Source organism: Carlito syrichta, unplaced genomic scaffold (assembly GCF_000164805.1).
Source record: "Carlito syrichta isolate Samal-C Ts95f unplaced genomic scaffold, Tarsius_syrichta-2.0.1 Scaffold89687, whole genome shotgun sequence".
Taxonomy (NCBI): domain Eukaryota; kingdom Metazoa; phylum Chordata; class Mammalia; order Primates; family Tarsiidae; genus Carlito; species Carlito syrichta.
In genome coordinates this window covers 323,856-340,093 of record NW_007033783.1, presented here as the reverse complement: position 1 = coordinate 340,093, position 16,238 = coordinate 323,856, and positions in this window count along the sequence as shown.

Here is a 16,238-nt window from a genome sequence, read left to right as displayed (position 1 = left end):
CTGAGAACAGCAAACTATGCTGCTTGCCAGCGACTCCAATCTCAGGGTGGTGAGGGATTGCAGTCACCTCCATAGTAGAGCCTCGGGTGCATGAATCTAAGTCTCCCCTCAGAGGGACTTCCATCACTCACTGGCACATGCCTACTCACGCAGAGAGTCTTTATGGACACTGGCTTTTTTTTTTTTTGAGTTGGAGTCTCACTCGGTCACCCAGACTGGAGTGCAGTGGCCACTCCTGGCCACCGCAGCCTCGCCTGCTGGGCTCCGGCGATCCTTCTGCCTCAGCCTTCCGAGTAGCCGGAATTACAGGCAGGTGCTACCACGCCTGGCTGATTGTTGATTTATTGTAGAGATGAGGTCTCGCAGCCCAGGCGGGTCTCGAACCCGAGGGTTCAGGCAATCCACTTACCTCAGCCTCCCAAAGGCGTGGGATTATAGGATGAGCCACTGAGCCCGGCTAGACACTGGCTTTTGCAGAGACTCTCACAGTTTGACCTGGCCCATCGCCATCTTGCCAGAAGTCTAGACTTGGTTTTTATGTGCTATCTTTTATGCAGGTCTGACCAGCTTAAACTCAGCTTATTGTTTCACCAGCAACTTTAAGGTGGTATTGGTTCAAGTTCACACAGGTTCCAGTTAGCCCATTTTCCCTAAACCCTATCTAAGGAACTTTCTATTTACTTCCAAGGGGTCCTAGTGCTGTGTGTATGACTGCCATACTTTCTAGGATAAAACAAAAGTATATAGGGAAGAGTAAAAGTAAACAAAATTGTGGTTATTGGGCTATAAAATTCACTTTTAATCTCTTTTATGAATGCTACTTCCTCAGTAATATATAAAAAATTGGAAAATACAATATTTGAAGCTATTTTTCAATTCTGCAGCTATGACTCGAGGACTTCATTATTGTGAGAGGTATTTTGAATATTAAAAACTTAGTTTTGAAAACAAATTTATACAAGCAAAAAAAATTCACTCATGCATATAAGTGAACCTACCCAATGATGACAAGTGAAATTTTTAATTTTGAGAGAGACTTCAATTCTTAACTTGCAAATTCAAATAAGTTTGATCACATTGAATAAATGCATCCCAATTAAGTTACCTGTAAAAGTAGTGCATACAAATATGCTGATTGATATGATTTATTCACATTTACATACTATATATTAGGAATATATAAGACTAAAAACAAAAATATTCATAAATAACTTATTTTTCCAAGTGCATTTCACTACAAAAGACAGAAAAGTATTAAACTGTTAATACAAAAAAGTTTCCATAGTGATATCTCTAAAAATGTATATATAAAAAAAGTAAAATTTGACTCATTGACCAGGTATTAAAGTTTGACTGAGTAGCTTAATCATAGAAATTCTTTTGTCAAATTTCAGATCTGTAAGAGACCCATGTGAATCTACTGCCTTGCCTGACTCAAATAGCCTTTAGTTCTTTTGAATTTTATTTTATTTTAGACGTGGGGTATAGTTTTTTACCTCTTTGTCCCTTCTCCTTCTATATTAGTCTGCTCAGGCTAATAACAAAAGATTTCACACCGGGTAGCTTAAACAACAACAGTTTATTTTCTCATTATTTTTGTTAATTCCAAATGTTGGAAGTCCAAGATCCAGATTCCAGAGCATTTGGTTCCTGGTGGGGGTTCTTTTCCTGGCTTGTAGATGCCAGCTTCTATGTCCTCACATAGCCCTTCCTCAGTGCATGTGTGACTTTGCACAGAAAGAGAGAGTGTGTGCATACACAAGACTTCTCTGGTTGTTGTCTTAGAAGGACACCAATCCTATAGAATCAAGAACCTACACTTACAACCTCATTTAACTTTCATTTCTTCTTTAGAGAGCCCAACTACAAACACAGTGGGTTAGGACATCAACATCTGTGTCTTGGAGAATACACAAACCCAACTCTCTGTGGTCTCCTTTTTCTCTGGTCACAGATCTTCCTCTTTTGCTCTGTGATGGCCTAAATATCCTTTGCAACTGTACGTAATATGTTTGTTTCTTTCATCTGGTTTTTCTCACTGTTGAGTGTCACCAGGCTGCAACTCACATGTCATCTGTACAAGTACTGCTTTAGATGATGCCACCCTCAATAGCCTTAGTATTCACAGAAGCCTAGTCTCATTTTCTTATAAATCCTTTTTTCTTTTTCTTTTTTCTGATTCACCATTTTCTTATGGTTGAAAAGAGTTTATCTGTAGGTGTGGCAGGTGGGATGATGGACATACTTTCTTCTCCAAGTGTCCAGGTCCTAAGGAAACTGATTTTTCTCTTCAAGCCCCCAGAAGGAACACTGCCCTCTCAACACCTAGTAAGACCCATTGCAGACTTCTAACCTCAAGAACTGTAAGATAATACATTGTGTCGTGTTTTAAGCCACTAAATTTTGGTAATTTGTTATAGCTGCAATAGAAAACTAACACAGTGGAAGATTTAGCAGGTGAGTAGATTTGATTTTCAAATTATCAGGACCCTGGATTACTGTTAGCCTGCATGGGATTAGCTTCTTCATTTCTAATTCCTAATCACAGAATTTCTCAGAAAAGGCTCTCTCTAAAACCATATTCCATAGAGGGTAATCAGTCTTCTTTTTAAGTAGTAGACCTGGTTTTTGACTATCCATGGTGGTTAGGGAACCTACCCTCTGCTTCCCAAAGACATTTTGCTGTTTGGTACAACCCATGTCATACATGTAATCATTGCTTTAATTGACAATTCCTCATTTACGCTTCTAGGAACATCCTGATGAGAATAACGTAGGGTGCCCCACCCAAGACATAGTGAATCAGTATCTTTGGGGATAGAGCTATGGTATCAACATATTTAATAAGCATTTCAGGTGCTTTTGATGTATTCTAGTATTTAAGATTAATTACTGTAACATATAGTTTATGTGAGAACAGTTTAAGTAGATTTCTTAGATATTAAAGTATGTTTAACAATAAAAATAATTCTATGTGGATATATACATCTAGAAACAAAAATTATGACTTCAAAATTCCAAATGATTGTTAACTAGGAGTCACATGTTTCTGAAAAACTATTTCTGCCTAGTTTCTATCTCTATACAATATCCCACAAATTAACTGCCTAATGGCATTTTCTCTTATTGGCATTTTCAGAAAGTCAAGTAGTCTCATGTTTGCCTTGAGGCTGCCCTTGCACTTAAAAAAAAAAAAAATCATGCTATTCCTATACTTCTTTCTGTTTTATTTATTTATTTATTTATTTTTTATTTTTGAGTTGGAGTCTCACTCTGTCACCCAGATTGGAGTGTAGTGGCCGCTTCCGGCTACCGCAGCCTAGACCCGCTGGGCTCCGGCAATCCTTCCGCCTCAGCCTTCTGAGTAGCTGGAATTACAGGTGTGCACTACCATGCCCAGCTGATTTTTTGATTTATTGTAGAGATGAGGTCTTGCTGCCCAGGCGGGTCTCGAACCCTCAGGCTCAGGCAATCCTCTCACCTCAGCCTCCCAAAGGCGCGGGATTACAGGCTGAGCTACCGAGCCCGGCTCTTTCTGTTTTAGATTATAGACCTTGAGGTATTATGAGTCTTGGTAATTCTCTTTCTAATATTCTTTATGGTTAAGAATTTCCTGTTTTTTTAGTCTAGGGGTCAGCCTACTGTCTGTTTTTATAAATAAAGTTTTATTGGAACACAGCCATATTTATTCATTTATTTGTTGCCTTTGGCTGCTTTATTGTTGTAACAGCAGAATTGAGTAGTTGTGAAAGAGACTTTATGGTCCACAAAGCCTAAAATATTTACTAAAAGAGAAATGACTGATTTGAGGATGGGGCAGGGAAAGTCCAAGAGATGCCTTAAACAACTTGTGCAAAAAAAAAAAGTAAGGAAGTGCTCAAAAAATAATTAAGATGCCCCAAAAGAATAAGAGAACCCATTTGAAGGGATTCCCTTTAGATAAATAGAAGTGACTTGAATATCAAAATAGTGACAGAAATGGGGGATCACTTATTTAATAAGATAAAATCTATGCATGCATGCTTATATAAGTTAATAAGTAAATGGCAGAAAGGGGAAAGCTCTTCCTTACAGTACAGTGGCAACTAATAAATGTTGGAAATAGATCATTACCATCTGACTGCTATCAGAGGAATCTGATTTATTTAGGAATTGTTCACAGATGCTAAGGTTTGTGGGTAGAGTTTGATTAGGAACAGGATATTACAGTAATCTTGGGACACCTTCCCACTAATTACCTGAGTGTATTCATGAGGACTCACTAAATGGACCCAAGAGAAAGACCATTCTACAGACTCTACTGCCTGTTGTCTTCAAAAGTACCAAGAACATGATAGATAGAAAAAAGACCAAGGAATTGTTCCAGATGAAGGGAGTCTATAATATATGACAACTCAATGGAATACATATATCTAGGATAATTTGACTGAAAAGAAAAAAAAATGAGACATTGTAAGGTGTTTTGATGATCTATTTCTGGGTAAAATGAGACGCTATACTTAGTGACACAAAGTAATACCCATTGTATTGTGTCTCATGATACTTTAGGTCAGGAATTTGAGCAAGACTTAAACAAACAATTCTTCTGTCCATTGTGGTATTTACTATTGGAAGGCCAGCAGATATGGAGGGACCAGTATGGCTTTAATCACATTACTGGAAACTTGGCAGGGATTGTGGGAAGGCTAGGTTCAGCTGGGAGTATCCAAGGGAGTGTTTACATGTGATCTCTCCAGTATAGTGGTCTTAGGAAATCAGACTGCTTATATGGAAGCTCAGGACTCCATGCCTTGTATTTATAAGATACCATAGTTTCAGCTCAAAATTGTGATTATCTTTGATCTACCACTGTGGGACACTAGGCAAGTTTGGAATGGGATCTTAGAAGTTGATGGTGGTGTTATATTAATGTACAGCACCTGGTAGTTATGTATTAGTTTGTTTTAGTTTGGGAAAAATATGCACTAAAGTGTTTGAAGTATCTAGGAATAATGAGACAAGTTTGCAACTTGCTCTCAAAAGTTTCTGAAAAAGACTAACATATATGTGTGTAAATATTCTGTGCATATATGTTGATGGAAGGGAAAGCTAATGAGGTGATTATATAAGGTTAACTGTTGGGGATTCTGGTTAAGATTATGGGAGTTTTGACTATTTTCCTGTAAGTTTGAAATTGTTTCAAAATTACAAAACACGTATTTAAATTTAAAAGAAAGAAAACAAATGATGAGAGTCTGAAGCAAGGCAGCTGCAATGGACATGAAGGGAAGAGGCTGGATTGATGGTAAAAAGGATTGAGTGGCCAGAGAGACACAGTGTTGAGAGATGGGCTGCTGGAACACGGTCATCAGCACAGACGTTCCATTGGCTGCTCATTTCCAGAGAGAAGCAAACAACCAAGGCTTGCCAATAATCTGCAGCTCTAGCAATCTGCTTTGTCCTTTAATGATCACCCTGGAAAACAAACGACCAGCCAAGTTTAATTTTACAAAGCATTGAGACTATTTAAACAGAGTCAAATTCACTCCAGTGTATAATGGATTTCTTAGTTCAGAGCAAAATCTGTGGCTCTTCTTTATTTGTTGGAAAAATTCTTCTTCTCCATAAAGTGTATTCCAAGTGAATAAATAGACTGAGAGTGAGTCATGTGGTTTAGTTTGTGCATAGTGTACACTTTGAGAGTGTACATGAGAAGAAATCTTCCATAATAGAAGCATCTTATTGAAATGGACATAAAATATATTTTAGGATGTAAAACAATCTTATAGCATCAAATGCAGTATAGAAGGTGTGGTGGACTTCACACAAGCTGCTAAAATATCAAAAGGAGCAAGGTGCAAAGAATGAGTTTTAGACCTAGAAACCCAAGGACATTGCCAAAAGGGGTTCAAATATATGAATAAATAAAACCATTCTTTTTTTTTTTAATTTTTGTTGGAGTCTCACTCTGTCACCCAGACTGGCGTGCAGTGGCCGCTCCCGGCCACCGCAGCCTCGACCTGCTGGGCTCCGACAATCCTTCCGCCTCTGCCTTCCAAATAGCTGGAACTACAGGCACGCGCTACATACCCAGCTAATTTTTTGATTTATTGTAGAGATGAGGTCTCACCAAGTTGCCCGAGTGCGTCTCGAACCTGCAGGCTCAGGCAATCCACTCACCTCAGTCTGCCAAAGCCTCCCAAAGGCTGAGCCACTGAGCCCGGCTAATAAAACCATTCTTAACTGAACAATATATGTGGTATGACTTTAACCTCACAATGTTTTGAAACCTTAAGTAAATAATTCAAATTTAGTAAATAATTCACTTTTGGTATCTCTGCTCAGAATAGAATGCTGACATCTATCTCCGTGGGAGGTGCTGACATTTTGCTGAAACCTTATAAGAAGAGAACTCCTGCTGTGGATAGGAAATGCTATTCCATCAAGAGTGAAAATCAGAAGCCAAATATGCTGTAAGGGACGTTCTTATCAGTTTCATTATTACTCTGTAGTCATTTTAACTCCAACTAAATTCTTTATACTACAGATGTGTAATTTTACTTCACGGATACCAAAAATATGCAAAATTGTGGCAGGAATGAATTATTTTAATTAATTTCTATGAGTCAAGGTAGCTACAAAAAGCAAAACAATAACAAAATGGTTATTTTTTGCTAAGTTTTATTTATAATGTGAGTCCTTTCAGGTGTGTTAAACTGTGCCCTCCAGCAATAGTAAATCTGGTTAGTGACATACGTTTCTTCTGTGTATGAATGTGCATGCATGTGTATCAGTATGTGTCCAAGCTTGCCCTTGTGTCATGTCTGCAGTGGGGGTAATAGAAGTGGAGATGGAGATAAGCTAGGAATGGACTGAAGATGAGAAAAGGTAACTGAAAACTGGAAAGTTTGATTATAGAGTACAGCTCTCTGAATACATTTTATTTTGTATACATAACTGTATATCTGATGAAATTTCTGGTATTTATTTTAAGGTAAGAACTCTACACCTGTATTTTGTATTTTAGTAGGTAGTAAATACTGAGCACCTAAACAACTTAAAACAGAATATCAGATAACTTGTCTGTACTGGTTATTTATCACTGCATACTAAGTTATTCCCAAACCTAGCAGCATGTATGATTTCAGTTTCTGGGGTCAGAAATCCAGGCACAACTTAACTGGGTTCCCCTCTGACTCAGTTTTTCACAAGGTGGTAGTCAAGGTAAGGGCTGGGGCTGTAGCCCTCTCAGTTGGGGGACTCCTAGCTCATCCCATGGCTGTTGGTTGGTCTTATGCTCTTGTTGGATTTTGGTGATCTCAGTTCTCTAGCTTGAGGGCCTCTTCATCAGCCTACATGAAACATGGTACCTTGTTTCACCCAAAGCAAAGTGAGAGAGAAATAACACAAAGTACTTTTGTAATTGAATCTCATTTTTTTTGCAGTCTTACTACTCGAAGCCAGTCACCAGGGCCCCATGCACAAAGGAATGACATTATACAAAGGCATGAATACCAGGAGGTAAGAGTCACTGAAGCCCTCTTAGAAGCCTGCCATGCTGACTTCAGCAGTGCTTTGGTCACAGCTTTGTCATGCAATTCAACATGTGAAGCTTTCTTTTTTTAAAAATTTTCTTTTTATTTATTTTAGAGTTGTGTGTTGCAAGTGAGGATTTTTTTTTTTGCTACAAAAGTAGTCTGCATGCAGGAGAAGTTTGGGCTTCCAGCTGGCCCTTACTCCCCCTGGTAGTGGAGCCGGTACCCGTTGTATTGTCTCTCCCTCATGCAGCCCTCCTTCGTGCAGCCCACCCTCCCCTAACAGTGCCCTGCAACTGCTGATCCCACCCTTGTGCTAATGTGACTAGGGTTCAGGATCTGCTTATGAGTGAGAACATTTGGTATTCAGTTCTCTGTTTCTGTAATAGTTCACTTAGAATGATGGTCTCCAACTGCATCCAAGTTGCTGCAAAGGCCATAATTGTGTTCTTCTTTATGGCTGTGGAATGTTCCATCGTGTAAGTATACTACATTTTCCTTATCCAGTTCATTTTTGATGGGCAATAGGGTTGGTTCCATGTTTCTGCTATTGTGAATATGTTTATTGCCGGTGTAGCTTTCTACTATGTTCTAGCCTTTGCCAAGTTAAACCATAGCTTCTTCCCCTCCTCTTCTTCTCTCCCCTCTAATCTTAGCTTTCTCCCATTCCCCAAATTCATGATGTACCTCAGTGGTCATCAAACTGAGAATTTCCAGGAGATACACAGGGCATTTCTAGAACTTCAACATTGTTATGTTCTCTTTCCTAAAATCACTCTGCCTGAGATATTCCTGGGTTTACTCTAGCACTTCTTCTTTACAAAACTAGGACGTATGCTTTGGTCAATCTCCAAACTTGCTACTGTGTTTTGCTCCTGTGTGTAAAAATCTCTGGGACCCAAAAGGGAAGTACGTTTAATCATTAATCAAGGCATCCTAAAGTCTGAGCGTTTCCTCACATTCCCTTCCTTGTGCATATTACTTTCTATAAATGAAACGCGATCTTACAATTTGGATATTTTAATCTTTTGAGATAGTTGGAATTCATATATACATAGTGATATGTATATATACGTTGTGTAGGGTTTTGAATGTAATGACTATTTTCTTTTCAATAATTCTGCATTCTTACCCTTATTTCTACCACCAACCCCATAATTTTTTTTTAAATTGCATTTTTTCTAGAAAGAAAAATCCTCTGAGACAAAAAAAAAATTACAGCTAAAAGTGAAATTTTCAAGTAGGTAAACATAGGTGATTCATTTCAGGCCTTCTAAACCTTCAAGTCTGGGATGTGTGATTACCTGGAAATAAGAGCAGTGACAAAAGGCCCAATTAGAATAGATTAAGTGATGCTAATTTCTAACTAAAATGGTTTCTGGCATACAAAAATTATCAAAGTACAATACATTGGATAAATCACAAAGATAAAACATGTGTTATTTCCTCTGGACTCAGTATGGATTATTCAAAGAAGGACAAACTGATATTTAACAAATTATATAATAGAAACTTTATCTTAATCACAAACTTCAGTTAATTTTCTTCTATAAAATGTTTATTTTATGCTTTTTAACAAAATAAAACGTATAACTACTAGACTCAAATTTCTGGTATATTACACCTTTTTATTTTATTAAAAACAGGAAAGTACAATCATAATGTATAATAAAATTGGTAATTATTATTAACTTTTATTTGCTTCTTATTTATTTCCCACATCTGAACTCCAGAGTTTTGAGGAATATGTGTAAATGTAAATAAATACACGTCATCCAAATAAATTCCTTACCTCATAAATAACTTTTAATATTAGTTACTCAAGTATTGAGATATAATACAATAAACAGTAAATAGCATATTGATATATTATTTTACTGATGAAAATGGATATTAGATCATAACATTTTACTTTTGATGTATGACTTCTAGTAATTTATCTTATCCAGCTGACTGCTTCTTGTTAACCCAACATTTTAAAATAACACATTAGATTAAAATTGAAAAGTGAAGTGTGAGTATTTTTTCAGACATAAAGTGAGATTTTACTGGTTGATTTAACAATGTAGCCTGGTTTTGCCAACCAGTTTAAATGGTAAATATTTAATTAAAAATGAGCTAAATCTGAAGACAAAAGATTTTAATTAAAATGTATTTGTTATTATAAAATATACCATTTCATGATAAATATTTTAATGTTTATAGCAAAATTAATACTATTTTGATGTCCTACAGTTTCAGGTGTGTTGGTTTAAATAAAGTGCCACTAAAGAAAAAATAATAGGTAGAAGTAATAATTATTTACTAAGTCTTGGTGAAGGCTTATGTGATTTATTTTCCAGAAACAAACGTAAATGACCTAAACACTGGATCAAAGCTTTTTGCAAGTGGGATTATTTCCAATTCTTTGCTTTTATCAAAATTGAAATTAAACTTAATGGAAGTGGATGGATCCTTACAGAGTAATTTTTAATTATAAATTACTATGTGGTTCTGGCACATTCATCAAAATGTGTCAAATTTGAAAGGCATCTCTAACAAAATGTCTCCTACTTTCACCTACTTATTTATGAAAACATAATTTCTCATTCCTCATATATCCAAACAAGAATAGAACTGATGCTGGCAAGTATTTCATTAGAATTAAGCCATCTTTATCCACAGATAATACCTAACTGGTAAAATGACCCTCATACCCCATTAGGAGGCTAATTTCCAATACAATTGTGTGAGTTTTTATGTTTACATTTTTGTGATAGTTATATTGTTCTGATCAATTTGTAAAGGAGTATTGATAATTTAAAGCAGAAGAAAAAATATTACATTTGGATAAAATTGCATTGGGCAGGTGGAATGAAGCTAGTGCAAAAAAATAAATTTCCAAATATTAAAATATGTGTTATTTAAAATATGTTATTTTGTATCAAATTATTGGTATTTAATGAATTCATTTATATATTGGATAAATCTGGAGTATGATTTTACACTTTAATTTATACTGCTAATATTTGCCCAATAGTGTAAATTACATCACTTACAACAATTTACATTTATGAGGGAACTCTTTAATACCAAATAAAAAATAAGCTGGGATTATAGTTTTTCAAAATTTTTGCACATTGTAGAAGAGTAAGAAAAATGAAGACCACTGTTAGATGTCACAATGCGTACAGTTCTTGCTCCCCAGAAATACTGCCAAATAGCCTGCTAATAAAATGAAATGTATTGCTTGTTGTTAGATACCATCTTAGAGCAGAGGGACAGAGATGGGGTAAATGTGAAATCTTGGGACTCTGGTTTAAGGCAGATATTTAAGTGTCAGGGCTTGATTTGAAATGGGTCAAGTTAATAATATAGCAATTTGAGATTGGTAAGCAGAACAAGGCTTGGGTCTTGAGATTAGGGTTTCAAAGTGAGTCTCACAGAAAAAAATCAGAAATTTGATGTGATTAAGTGTGAGATGAGCTCTCTGTCCAGTGGTATCTTTCATGTATTTTCTGAAAGTTCCTAAAACAAATAATAAAGATACTTGCAAATTCCATCTTCCTGTGCAAGGGTGTTTTGAAATAGTAAAATCATGTTGATGGGACCATAAACCATGTGAATATAGGTGGTTTGGTTTCCAATTGTTTATGTATTTCATTTAATTGGTAAAATTTGATAAAATAAATACAATTATTCTTCTTCCTCTCATTATTATATCTATTTTCATCTTCTGGAACTGCTATTTGGTATATTTTTACTCTCCATTAAAAAACATATTTCATGTATTTTCACTTTTAATATTTATCTCCCTTTTGAAATAGTATTCTAGACTATAGTTAGCTTGATATTCTAGCAGAGTAATCTTTTTGCTTCAGTCTATTGTTATTCATCTCACATAGAGTTTTTAATTTTAGTAATGTTGTTTTTAGATCTAAAAATAATTTTTAAAGAGATATTCATTTGTGGATATAATACTCTTTCAAAGCTTTGTTTATGATACAAGCTATATTTATTTTGAAATTATTTTGTGTCCTTTTAAAATCTGCAGCTTAGTGTCTTTTTAATGATGTTTAATATCCTTGAATATTTGGTGATTCCCTTTTGTTTAATTTTAAATGAGAGTCTAGATGAAACGTGCATAAATACTTAGAATATATTTTTTCAACTTAAGTAAAAGTTCTAATTGCATTGGCAGTGTGCATTGGCACAGATTTGACTATATGTTCCCAACCTCCAGTGGTTCATTGTTGAGGGTTGGGGTGTATGAATATGTAGCCAGGTAACATTTTTTCAGGTGGTGTGAAAGTAACTGTGCTGCCATTTCATATGGCTGTTAGAAGTTACCAGGTAGACTGCTCCACTTGTCTCCTCCTCACTTGGAGTCTTAGCACTGTATGTATTGCATCCAGGTCCTCTAAAATACCAGCCTGGATTCAGTTGTTCTTTAATTATTTAGAGTCCCACTGAAAAACTTGTAGCAACCTACCTCTCCAGCTCCATGGAACATCAGATTCTGACATATTGTAGAATTCTCTTGGGAAAAGTTAATTCTCAAACCTCCTCAGTTTAATCAGTGCAAGGGGTTTTTTGATAGACTCTCTAAGGTTTTTAAAGTATAGAATCATATCATCTGTAAAGAGGGATAATTTTTATTTCCTTTTTTTCTTATTTGGAGATATCTTATTTATTTCTCCTGCCAGATTGCTTTGAATAGGACTTCCAGTACTATGTTGAATAGGAGGGGTGAGAATGGACATCTTTGTCTTGTTCTTGATTCTGCCCATTAAGCATGATGTTGACTGCAGATTTGTCTTAGATAGCTCTCATTGTTTTGAGGAATGTTCCTTCAATGTTAGAAAGATTTTGGATTTTACTGAATGTGTTTTCAGCATGAAGTGAGATATCATGTAGTTCTTAGTCTTATATCTGTTTATGTAATGAGTTTCATTTATAAACTCTGGTATGTTGAAACAGCATTGCATTCTGGAAATTAAGCCCATGGAATATAAAATCAACATGCAAAAGACAATTGCATTTCTATACAGCAAAATAAGCAGGTTGAGAAGCAAATAAAAAACACAATTCCATTCACAATAGCCACAAAACGTTTAAAATACCTTGGCATTCACCTAGCCAAAAAAGTGAAAGACCTTTACAATGAGAGCTACAAAACACTTCTCAGATAAATCAAGTGTGACACAAATAAATGGAAAAAAATCCTTTGCTCATGGATTGGAAGAATCAATATCATCAGGCTGTCCATCCTACCCAAGACAATCTACAGATTCAATGCAACCCCTGTCAAGTTGCCAACATAATTTTTCACAGACCTAGAAAAGACAAGACAGAAATTTTTGGAAGCAAAAAGCCCAAATAGCTAAAGCAATCCTTTGCAAAAGGAGTAAAGCTGGAGGCATTACACTTCCAGAACTTAAACTTTATTATAAGACCATAGTAGCCAAGATTGCATGGTACTGGTATAGGAATAGACAAATAGACCAATGCAGCAATGCAACAGGACAGAGAATCTGGAAATAAAACCACAGAACTTTAACCAACTCATCTTTGACAAAACTGACAAAAACATTGGGTAAAAGCATTCATATTTAGCCAATGGTGCTGGGAAAACTGGCTAACCATATACAGAAGAATGAAACTGGACCCCTACCTATCACAATATACAAAAGTTAACTCAAAGTGGAATAAGAACTTAAATTTAAACCCCAAACTACAAGAATCTTAGAAGAAATATAGAGAATACCCTACTGGACATTGGAGTAGGCGATGAATTTATGGTCAAGTCCTCAAAAGCAAATGCAACAAAAGCTAATATTGAAAAGTGGGATCTTATCAAGCTGAAAAGTTTTCGCACAGTAAAGAAATCATCAAGAGAGTAAAGAGGTAAGTCACAGAATGGTAAAAATATATTTGCAAGCTATGCAAGCTATGCATATGACAACATCCAGGATCTACAAGAAACTCAAATTGACAAGAAAAAAACAAACAATCCTCTCAAAAAGTGGACAATGGGCATGAACAAAGATTTTTCAAAGAAGACGTCAAGTAACTAACAAATATATGAAAAAATGATCAGCCTCACTAATCACCAGAGAAATGCAAATCAAAACTACAATGAGATATCACTTAACACACCAGTAAGGATGGCTATCATTAAAAACTCAAAATACAATAGATTCTCTGCAGCTGTGAAGGAGACAGAACACTTTTAGACTGTTGGTAGAAATGTAAGCTAGTTCAACCTTTGTGGAAAGGTTGGTGATTTCTCAAAGAATTAAAAATTTGGCTTCCATATGATCCAGCCATCTCTCTTTTGGGAATATACCCAGAGGAACATAAATCACTCTACCAAAAAAAACCCTGCACACACATGTTTATTGCACCACTCTTCAAAATAGTGAAAACATAGAGCTAACTCAAATGCCCATGGAAAGTGGACTGGATAAAGAAAATGTGGTACAAATACACAATAGAATTTTATGTAGCCATAACGAAGAACAAAACTGTGGCCTTCATAGCAACTTGGATACAGCTGGAGACCATCATTCTAAGTGCACTATTATAGAATCAAATAATTGAATACCACATGTTCTCATTTGTAATTTGATCCTGATCACTGGTCACATCAGCACAAGGGTGGAACCCGCAGACGTTGGACACTCCTAGGGTAAGGAAGGAGTGAGGAAGGGCGTGTGACCAAACTGGGTACTAGGTCCACTATCAGGGGAAGAGAAGGGCGGTTTGAAGTCTAAATTTCACCTGCATATGACTTACTTAAGTAGTAAACCCTTACTTGTGCCTCACAACCTTAAAATAAAATAAAATATAAAACACCCTCAGTTTTGTCTTTACTATGGTATGGCACAGAAAGCTAGATTCATAGAATTTTTGAATGATGCTGCTGTTGCCCCAATCAATGGCTATTCAACAGTTACCCCAAAATGTAGTGGCTTAAAGCAACAACCATGTATTATGTTTTAAAAGTTTATAGGTTGGAAATTTAGGCAGAATTCTTTCTGATGAAGTCTTCTGATTCTCATAGCAAAAACTAGAGCCACTTAGGGTATTTCAGGAACAACCAGGCTGAAGGGCTCAAGATGGTTTCACTCACATGTCTGGTGTTGGCAGCAACAACTGGAAAGATGAACTCAGCTGGGTTCCTCCCCATCTGCATGTTTTCTTAGGGTTTTTTCATGTGTTCTTTACCGCAAGTTGGTTGGACTTATGTGAGGCTGGTTTTGGCTAGAGCGTGCATTCCAGGAAACCAAGGCAAAAGCCATAAGAATTTCTCTGTCTTTATCTCAGGTATCACATTGTCGTACCCATCACATTGTATTGGTTGGGAGGAACTCTCTGAAACTCTCCCAGATTTAAGGGGAGGAGAATTAATATCCACCTCTCAGTGGGAGGAGTGTTAAAATATGTGTACCCAATTTTTGTCTGTCAAATTCTTTTCCTGATAACATTTCTAAGGAGTTGGAATTCATAGTTAAATGAATAATTTTAAAATGGATTAGTCAGTAAAGTCATGTATCTTCATTGATATTAGTGTAATAGACACAAATCTTTATCGGTTAAAGGTAAGAAATTATTAAATAAGACCTGCATGATATTATTACATCCATGATACATGAATTACAGTTATTACATCCATGATACATGAATTACAGTTATACCCATAACACATGCATATTATTATATTCCTATCTTTTCTGTTGATCAAGTTAATCAAGTAGAACCAGAACACTCTTCAAACAAAACTTTAGGCTTTGCTCTAACATGGCAAAATTTGTAAGATTTTGTTCTACAGTGAAACATTTTCAAATTCGAACTCCCAGTTACTGTAAATGTGACCTTATTTGGAATAAGATTTTCACAGGTGTCATCATGTTAGGATGTAATCCAGATTGGATTATAGTGGGCCCTATTCTGATGGTTGACAAAGACACATAGGAGGGAGATGGCATGTGAAGACAGATGCAGAAACTGGACTGATATAGCAATAAGCCAAGGAATACCAAGGATAGCGGCAACCTTTCAAAGCTAGGAATGAGGCAAGGAACAGATTGTCCTCTAGAATGTCAAGGGAGCCTGGAGGGAGTTTATGGAACAATTTGACTTCAGACTTTTAGTCTCCAGAACTGTGAGAGAATAAATTTATGTGTTTTAAGCCATCCAGTTTTAGTACTCTGTTAAGGCAGCACTAGGAAGCTAATAAGATGGTATTATCTCATATTAAATCTAAAACTCAGAATGAAATAGACTCTAGTATGCTTTTATTAAAATCATTCTTTTAAGTATATTGATTTATAACTAGTCCTTATTCCTTATACTTAACATTAAAAAACAATTAGTAGATCTGAACTGATGCCATCTCAGGATTCTTCAGTTGCCTAAATTCTGCAATGACTGGAGAAGGGAATCAGAACTTACTGAAATTCTACTTTGTGTCAGTGTGCTTGGAGTTCTAGGCTTGTCATGTCTTTTAACCCTCACAGCAATCCTATGATGTGGGCATCAATTTCCATAACATTCTGATGTAGAAATTGTGATTAAGAGATTAAGATTGGTGTTAATTTTCTTCCCCAAGTGTAATTTTTTGGAGAATTTTGTTTCATTTATCATGTTACTACAGTTAGTGTTTATTATATTATCTAGTACATACCAAATATTAAATATTTAATGATAGAAATGTGAAAGATTGAATATTGCAGGAAGGAA